Source organism: Salvelinus alpinus, chromosome 7, assembly GCF_045679555.1.
Source record: "Salvelinus alpinus chromosome 7, SLU_Salpinus.1, whole genome shotgun sequence".
Taxonomy (NCBI): domain Eukaryota; kingdom Metazoa; phylum Chordata; class Actinopteri; order Salmoniformes; family Salmonidae; genus Salvelinus; species Salvelinus alpinus.
This window is the reverse complement of record NC_092092.1, coordinates 32,672,170-32,682,140: the sequence shown is the minus strand read 5'-3', so window position 1 is coordinate 32,682,140 and position 9,971 is coordinate 32,672,170. Positions and strand designations below refer to the sequence as shown.

The 9,971-nt window shown below is 42.3% G+C and overlaps 1 protein-coding gene across 1 annotated transcript in view; it reads left to right on the top strand.

The window, feature by feature from the left end:
* Positions 1-9,971, top strand: part of LOC139580836 (carbonic anhydrase-related protein 10-like) — a gene marked incomplete in the record, with an annotated part of 315,977 nt that overhangs the window by 289,461 nt on the left and 16,545 nt on the right.

Sequence of the window (9,971 nt, the reverse complement as noted above, 5' to 3'; positions counted from 1 at the left end):
TATGCCCCGTTGGCGGCAAGAGTTTAAGCCCTGGCTCGGCCAACTGCATATGCCCATAAAGTACAGTGAAAATCTCACTTTTAAAAGTTCATATTCTGTTAACTCATACCCAAATAATTTTTATTTATTTCACCTTTATTTAACCAGGTAGGCTAGTTGAGAACAAGTTCTCATTTGCAACTGCGACCTGGCCAAGATAAAGCATAGCAATTCGGCACATACAACAACACAGAGTTACACATGGAATAAACAAAACATACAGTCAATAATACAGTAGAAAAATAAGTCTATATACAATGTGAGCAAATGAGGTGAGATAAGGGAGGTAAAGGAAAAAAAAGGCCATGGTGGCGAGGTAAATACAATATAGCAAGTAAAACACTGGAATGGTAGATTTGCAGTGGAAGAATGTACAAAGTAGAAATAGAAATAATGGGGTGCAAAGGAGCAAAATAAATAAATACAGTAGGGGAAGAGGTAGTTGTTTGGGCTAAATTATAGATGGGCTATGTACAGGTGCAGTAATCTGTGAGCTGCTCTGACAGCTGGTACTTAAAGCTAGTGAGGGAGAAGTGTTTCCAGCTTCAGAGATTTTTGCAATTTGTTCCAGTCATTGGCAGCAGAGAACTGGAAGGAAAGACGACCAAAGGAGGAATTGGCTTTGGGGGTGACCAGAGAGATATACCTGCTGGAGCGCGTGCTACGAGTGGGTGCTGCTATGGTGACCAGTGAGCTGAGATAAGGCGGGGCTTTACCTAGCAGAGACTTGTAGATAACCTGTAGCCAGTGAGTTTGGCGACGAGTATGAAGCGAGGGCCAACCAACAAGAGCGTACAGGTCGCAATGGTGGGTAGTGTATGGGGCTTTGGTGACAAAACGGGTGGCCCTGTGATAGACTGCATCCAGTTTGTTGAGTGTTGGAGGCTATTTTATAGATGACATCACCAAAATCGAGGATCGGTAGGATGGTCAGTTTTACGAGGGTATGTTTGGCAGTATGAGTGAAGGATGCTTTGTTGCGATATAGGAAGCCGATTCTAGATTTAATTTTGGATTGGAGATGCTTAATGTGAGTCTGGAAGGAGAGTTTACAGTCTAACCAGACACCTAGGTATTTGTAGTTGTCCACGTATTCTAAGTCAGAGCCATCCAGAGCAGTGATGCTGGGCGGGCGAGCAGGTGCGGGCAGTGATCGGTTGAATAGCATGCATTTAGTTTTACTTGCGTTTAAGAGCAGTTGGAGGCCACGGAAGGAGAGTTGTATGGCATTGAAGCTCGTCTGGAGGTTAGTTAACACAGTGTCCAAAGAGGACCAGAAGTATACAGAATGGTGTCGTCTGCGTAGAGGTGTATCAGAGAATCACCAGCAGCAAGAGCAACATCATTGATGCATACAGAGAAGAGAGTCAGCCCGAGGATTGAACCCTGTGGCACCCCCATAGAGACTGTCAGAGGTCCGGACAACAGGCCCTCCGATTTGACACACTGAACTCTATCAGAGAAGTAGTTGGTAAACCAGGCGAGGCAATCATTTGAGAAACCAAGGCTGTCGAGTCTGCCAATAAGAATGTGGTGATTGACAGAGTCGAAAGCCTTGGCCAGGTCGATGAATACGGCTGCGCAGTTGTGTCTCTTATCGATGGCGGTTATGATGTCGTTTAGGACCTTGAGCGTGGCTGAGGTGCACCCATGACCAGCTCTGAAACCAGATTGCATAGCGGAGGAGGTACGGTGGGATTCGAAATGGTCGGTAATCTGTTTGTTAACTTGGCTTTCGAAGACCTTAGAAAGACAGGGTAGGATAGATATAGGTCTGTAGCAGTTTGGGTCTAGAGTGTCACCCCCTTTGAAGAGGGGGATGACCGCGGCAGCTTTCCAAACTTTGGGAATCTCAGACGACACGAAAAAGAGGTTGAACAGGCTAGTAATAGGGGTTGCAACAATTTCGGCAGATCATTTTAGAAAGAGAGGGTCCAGATTGTCTAGCCCGGCTGATTTGTAGGGGTCCAGATTTTGCAGCTCTTTCAGAAAATCAGCTCTCTGGATTTGGGTGAAGGAGAAACGGTGGGGGCTTTTGCGGGTTGCTGTGGAGGGTGCCGGGCAGTTGACCGGGGTAGGGGTAGCCAGGTGGAAAGCATGGCCAGCCGTAGAGAAATGCTTATTGAAATTCTCAATTATAGTGGATTTACCGGTGGTGACAGTGTTTCATTTTACATTTACATTTAAGTCATTTAGCAGACGCTCTTATCCAGAGCGACTTACAAGTTGGTGCATTCACCTTATGATATCCAGTGGAACAACCACTTTACAATAGTGCATCTAACTCTTTTAAGGGGGGGGGGGTTAGAAGGATTACTTTATCCTATCCTAGGTATTCCTTAAAGAGGTGGTGTTTCAGGTGTTTCCGGAAGGTGGTGATTGACTCCGCTGACCTGGCGTCGTGGGGGAGTTTGTTCCACCATTGGGGTGCCAGAGCAGCGAACAGTTTTGACTGGGCTGAGCGGGAGCTGTTTCCTAGCCTCAGAGCAGTGGGCAGCTGCGAGGAGGTGCTCTTATTCTCCATGGACTTTACAGTGTCCCAGAACTTTTTTGAGTTAGTACTACTGGATGCAAATTTCTGTTTGAAAAAGCTAGCCTTAGCCTTCCTAACTGCCTGTGTATATTTGTTCCTAACTTCCCTGAAAAGTTGCATATCATGGGGGCTATTCGATGGTAATGCAGAACGCCACAAATAATGTTGTTGACTTATCCAATACTCGTATTGGTGACCAAAGCATATAGAGACAATACACCCAACCTCAAACTTCTATCTCAAACAGACTGTTTCAAAAAGACTTGCTATTTCCTGATAGAACATGATGTCATGTTGGCTCATTGGCTGAGATGGCCAATCAGCAGTCTACTTGCGTGAAGATGTTTAATGACCGGTATACGCCCACACCATTCTGTTGTTGGGATAGGCTCACACCATTCCAACACAGAAAAGCTTATTTTTAACATACTGAATTTAAAAAAATTTGGAAGGAAAACTATTTCCGTCATATTGTAATTAATTATTGTATTTTAATTATTATTTTATAAAAATCTGGAAAAACACTGGACAGTTGCTTTAAATCCTTTCTGTTCCCCACTCTCTGTCGATCTCACAATCTGTATCTTCATTTGTCCTATCATAAATACAAATACGTAAGGGGATCGGATATCCGATCTCCCTTAAAAAAAAAAAAGAACCAGTATCAGTAGAATTTGAAAAACATTATGGCCATCCAGCATCATCGATAGGATTTAGACGAGATCCAGCAGAAGAAAAGCTATCTTAATTAGCGGGGTGTTTTGAAGAGGCTTCCAATCAGCTCCTGTATAAGTTCTGAGTCACTCACCACACACCACGCACACCAGCCATAATAACAATAACCAATTTGTAGGCTAACAGAATAATTGTAGGTATGACAGGCAAATTCATTCTAATTAATTATTATCATTTATTCTCCCACGGAGGCTGGCGAGCCGATATTCAAATCCTAATAAAACAAGTGTTTAGCATACGCTGGGGCTCGGAGGGATGTGACCCGTGTAGAGGGAGGTTGGCCTCGCGCTCTGCTCGCTGTTTACCGCTGTTGTTGTTGCCTCATCGCGGCGCCAGCGTTTTCACACCTCCAAGGGGTTTGTTTTGATTTAATCTGTTGCTACCGAACAGAAGAAAAGAGAGCTGTAGTTACTGGCTGCTCTTTGTTTGGTCACCGTTGTGTTATGATTGCTGGAGTGCAGGCGAGAGAGAGGGCTCTGGAGAGATCTGGAGAGGAGCGTTGGATAGCTGGGCGTTGTGGTCTAAAAAAAAAGCTATGTTCTCTGACTGAAGTAATGTATCTACACATGATGCAAGGGTAGGAAGGGTGGGCCTACATAGTCAGTGTGGTAAAGAAAGGAAATGGTGTGTGGTTTAATTGTAACTGGCTTCAGTGTTATCCTGTCAATTGAAACTATTCTTAACATACTGTAGGATTGAGTTAGTGTACATGTGTAACAGTCTCCAAATTAAACCTCAAAGCCAGAGAGAGAGAGAGAGATAGAAGAGGAGGGAGGTGAAGAGAGGAAAGGTAGGTTGCACACAGACTCCAAAATCTTGCTCTTTCTGACATGTGTTCCTCGCTTGCTTAAATAATTGCCATCCAAAAAGACACCTGTTACACCACCACCCACCACATACCCCCACTTCCCACCTGCCCATCCCTTCTGGAACCAAAGCCATGACTTAAAGCTCCAGCAGCAGGCTTCAAAAAAGAAATGGAGAAAATGTTATTTCGCCTACAAATGAGCAGTGGCTGTGCATGCGTCCTTGAAATGAGGACGAAATGAGGACAAAGAGGGAAAATAATCAAACTTGAAAAGCAAAACATCCATCTGAAATACCAGCCCGTGGGAGAGAGGTGGAAAGGGGGATACAAGGTGAGCTTCATTGTATTTAAAGGCATTAACACTCCAAAGTTATGGTTTTACAACTCCATCTGTGTCATATAACCCATCCACCTTTCCTTCTCACATTTGTTCCGGCTTGCAGAAAATGGTGTACGTTTGACTGGTGTTGATTGTTATGGGTCTATCATTCTCAGCTACTATCTGTAAAAAGCACCCCTACACCTCTGGGCTAGGCTAATATTATGCACAGTATATGCTGTAGGGCTGGGAATTGCAAGGGACCTCACAATACGATATTATCACGATACTTAGGTGCCAATATGATATGTATTGGCCAACGTGCAATCACTGGAGAATAAACTGGATGATCTCTGTTCGAGACTATCCTACCAACGGGACATTAAAGTATGTAATATCTTATTTTTTACCGAGTCGTGGCTGAACGACGACACGGAAAATATACATTTGGCTGGGTTTTCCGTGCATCGGCAGGACAGAACAGCTACGTCTGGTAGGACGAGTGGTGGGGGTGTGTGTCTATTTGTCAATAACAGCAGCTGCACAATGTCTAATATGAAGGAAGTCTCAAGGTATTGCTCGCCTGAGGTAGAGTACCTCATGATAAACTGTAGGCCTCACTATCTACCAAGAGTGTTTTTATCTATATTTTTCATAACCGTCTATTTACCACCAAAACCCGATGTTGGCACTAAGACCGCACTCAACAAGCTGTATAAGGCCATAAGCAAACAAGAAAATGCTCATCCAGAAGCGGTGCCCCTAGTTGCCGGGGACTTTAATGCAGGCAAATTTAAATCCGTTTTACCTCATTTTTACCAGCATGTAACATGTGCAACTAGAGGGAAAATACTCTAGACCACCTTTACTCCACGCACAGAGACGCATACAAAGCTCTCCCTCGCCCTCCATTTGGCATAATTCTATCCTCTTGATTCCGGCTTACAAGCAAAAACTAAAGCAGGAAGTACCAGTGACTCGCTCAACACGGAAATGGTCAGATGACGCAGATACTACGCTACAGGACTGTTTTTCTAGCACACACTGGAATATATTCCGGGATTCATCCAATGGCATTGGACTACAGGAAAAGGAGGGCCGAACATGCCCCCATTCACATTGACGGGGCTGTAGTGGAGTTGGTCGAGAGTGTCCACATCACATCACAACACACATCATCAAATCACATCACATCACATCATGGTCCAAACACACCAAGACAGTCGTGAAGAGGGCATGACAACACCTTTTCCCCCTCAGGAGACTGAAAAGATTTGGCATGGGTCCCCAGATCCTCAAAAAGGTCTACAGCTGCACCTTCGAGAGTATCCTGACCGGATGCATCACCACCTGGTATGGAAACTGCTTGGCATTCGACTGCAAGGCGCTAGAGAGGGTAGTGCGTACATCCTAGTACATCACTAGTACATCACATAAGCTTCCTGCCATCCAGGAACTAAATACTAGGCGGTGTCAAAGGAAGGCCCAAAAAATCGTCAAAGACTCCAGTCACCCAAGTCATAGACTGTTCTCTCTACGACCGCACGGCAAGCGGTACCAGAGCGCCAAGTCTAGGTCCAAGAGGCTCCTCAACAGCTTCTATCCGCAAGCCATAAGACTGCTCAACAATTAATCAAATGTTCACCCAGACTATTTCAATTGACACCACCCCCCCTTGTTTTCATACTGCTGCTACTCGCTGTTTATTATATATGCATAGTCACTTTACCCCTACCTACATGTACAAATTACCTCGACTAACCTGTACCCCTGCACGTTGACTTGGTACCGGTACCCCCTGTATATAGCCCTGTTATTGTTATTTTATTGTGTTTTTTTTATTTTTACTTTAGTTTAGTTTATTTAGTAAGCGTTTTCTTCACTCTATTTCTTGAACTGCATTGTTGGTTAAGGGCTCGTAAGTAAGCTTTTCGCGGTAAGGTCTACACCTGTTGTATTCGGCGCATGTGACAAATAAAATGTGATTTGATTTATTGCGACTCTCACGATTTTATAGGTACTGCGATTTTTCTGCGATTTGATGTTCCAAACATATTGTGCAGAGAGACAAGAAAGTTGGCTCACTTTTTAAAAAGAAGATATCGGTACCCTTTTTTTAAACTACATTTGTTATCATTACTTGGAGTCAAAGTATCAATATAATATTGCGATATGTAACTGTATTTAACTTGTTTGCTTATGGCCTTATACAGCGCGTTGAGTGTGGTCTTAGTGCCAGCATCGATTTGTGACGGGAAATAGTATATAATAATATAATAATATAGATGAGAACTCTCTTGTAGATAGTGTGGTCTACAGCTTATTATGAGGTATTCTACCTCAGGCGAGCAATACCTTGAGACTTCTTTAATATTAGACATTGCGCACCAGCAGTTATTGACAAATAGACACACACACCCTTCCCTCGTTTTACCAGACGTAGCTGCTCTGTCCTGCCGATACACGGAGAAGCCAGCCAGCTCTATATTGTCTGTGTTGTCGTTCAGCCACGTCTTGGTGAAACATAACATTTTACAGTTTTTAAATGTCCTGTTGGTTGGATAGTCTTAATCGTAGATCGTCCAGTTTATTTTCCAATGATTGCATGTTGGCCAATAATACAGAGTGGTGGTTTATCTACTCGTCGGCGAATTCTTACAAGGCACCCCGCCCTCCTCCCCATTGGTCTCTGTCTTTTCTTCACGCTGATGATGGGGATTTGGGCCTTGTCTCGACAAAGCAGTATATCCTTTGCGTCGACTTATAAAGAAAAAATCTTTGTCCAGTTCGAGGTGAGTAATCTCTGTTCTGATGTCCAGAAGCTGATTTTCGGTCATAAGAGACGGTAGCAGCAACATTATGTACAAAACGAGTTACAAACAATGCGAAAAAACTAACAAAATAGTTGTTGTTTAGGAGCCAGTAAAACGGCAGCCATCCACTCCGGCGCCATTATATAAGCCAAGTCTAGGACCAAAAGGCTCATCAACAGCTTCTACCGCTAAGCCATAAGACTGTTGAAAAATTAATAAAATGGCTACCCGGACTATTTACATTGACCCTGTCCCCCCTTTGTTTTTACACTGCTGCTACTCGCTGTTTATTATCTATGCATAGTCACTTTACAAATTACCTCGACTAACCTGTTCGAGTCAATATGTATATAGCCTTGTTATTGTTATGTAAATATCTTGTGATTTGATTAAATGTTTTACTTTAGTTTATTTAGTAAATCTTTTCTTAACTCTATTTCTTGAGCTGCATTGTTGGTTAAGGGCTTGTAAGTAAGCATTTCACGATAAGTTCTACACCTGTTGTATTCGGCGCATGTGACAAATAACTTTAAAAAAAAATTGATACAAATGTTCCCCCATCACTAATGTGCTGTGCTGGTCTGCTTTGTTCTCCTACCTAGAGCGCCTTCACAGTCAATCTGAAAATTAAACACCTTGGACTTAATACGTGCTAAGATATTCCATATATTATTCTAAGACAAATCTGATTTATTGCGTTTCGCTATAAGCCCTCACCCTTTGGTTTCCACCTCACATGCAAGGTGTTGGTTTGGAGACCTATAATCTGTAAGGTGATGTGAATCAGCCTGACTAGGTATGGACAGGGTAAAACTAGCCGATAGGCTAAAGCTGTATGTGGGTGGATCAATTTTCATGTAGTCTGAGTGAAAAAGTATACATTTTTTGGAAAATGAGCAAGCAAAATTTTGGGCATTCTTATCACCCAAAACTCAATGTTGAGTCAATTTTGATCGTAATTTAGGAGACATAATGAGAACGTTTAGGGAAAAAAATCCACTTTTGGTGTTGATTTGAGTGCTGTTCTTTAAATACTTTTTCTTCTTTTGCTAATTATCGTTGATCACAGAATAACACATTTGCTGCTGCAGTGCAGCTCACTGGTTTAGAACTCAAGTACATTTCCTCATTAAAACCACATTAAGTATTTGGAGTAACACAGAAAGCAAAACTTGTGAACGTGACTAAAAACTAAATCAGTAAAATGTGAATAAAAAATGTTTTTAAATGAAAGACCGAGCGCACTCCTTTCCGTCATCTGCATTCTAACTGTTCCAGAGGTTGAGAATGGTCACTTTCCTTTTTCCTCCATTTGAATCTCAGACTTACTTCTCAGTTGGAGAATGTTTATTGGTTTATTTTCTAACAGAACAATCAACTGCACATTGATGGAGTGTGTGTGCTGTACATATCTTGCTACTAGTTTCATCACCGCTTTTAACACCTCTGCTAAGAGAGAGAGAGCAGAGGGAAAATGAGAGAGAGAGAGAGAGAGGCAGAGGGAAAATGAGAGAGAGAGAGAGAGAGAGAGAGAGAGAGAGAGAGAGAGAGAGAGAGAGAGAGAGAGAGAACTATGACAAAGTGAAAAACAAAAACGGAGTACAGCTCCTGAGGCTCTGTCGAACACTGGGTCTGTACATAGTCAATGGCAGGCTGAGAGGAGACTCTTTTGGTAGGTACACCTACAGCTCATCCCTTGGCAGCAGCACTGTAGACTACTTCCTCACCGACCTAAACCGAGAGTCTCTCAGAGCCTTCACAGTCAGCCCACTAACACCTCTCTCAGACCACAGTAAAATCACAGTGTATCTGAGAAGAGCAGAACCCAACCATGAAGCATCACGGCCCAATAAATTACATGGTACTAAACAAGCCTATAGATGGAGTGCAAACAGTACAGACATCTACCAAAAAGCAATTAGTAGCCAAAAAATACAATCTCTCCTGGACAACTTTTTAGCCTTAACATTCTCCTTCAGCAATGAAGGTGTAAATTTGGCCGTTAGGAACATAAACTTTATATTTGACAAATTAGCCTCCTTGGCTAATCTAAAGAAGCATAAGAGCAAACCAAAAATAACAGATAATGAAAAATGGTTTGATAATGATTGCAAAAATCTAAGAAAGTCATTGAGAAATATATCTAATCAAAAACACAGAGAACCAGACAACAAAAATATACGCCTTCAATATGGGGAAACACAGAAGCAATACAAACGCACCCTAAGAACAAAAAAGGAACAGCACATTAGAAATCAGCTGGATGGAATTGAGGAATCCATAGAATCAAACCACTTCTGGGAGAATTGGAATAAATTAAACAAACCTCATCATGAGGAATTGGCTTTCCAAAATGGGGATATGTGGAGAAATCACTTTGCAAACCTCTACAGCAATATAACAAAGAGCCCAGAACAAAAAGATATACAAGAAAAATTACAAATCTTTGAATTAGCAGTCAAAGACTATCAGAATCCTGTGGATACCCCAATTACAGAAGAAGAATTATTGGAAAAACTATGCAATCTCCAACCCAAAAAGGCCTGTGGTGCTGATGGTATTTTAAATGAAATTATCAAATATACAGACCACAAATTCAAATTGGCTATACTCAAACTCTTCAACATTATCCTCACTGCAGGTATTTTCCCCGATATTTGGAACCAGGGATTGATCACACCAATCTATAAAAATGGAGACAAATTTGACCCAAATAATTACAGA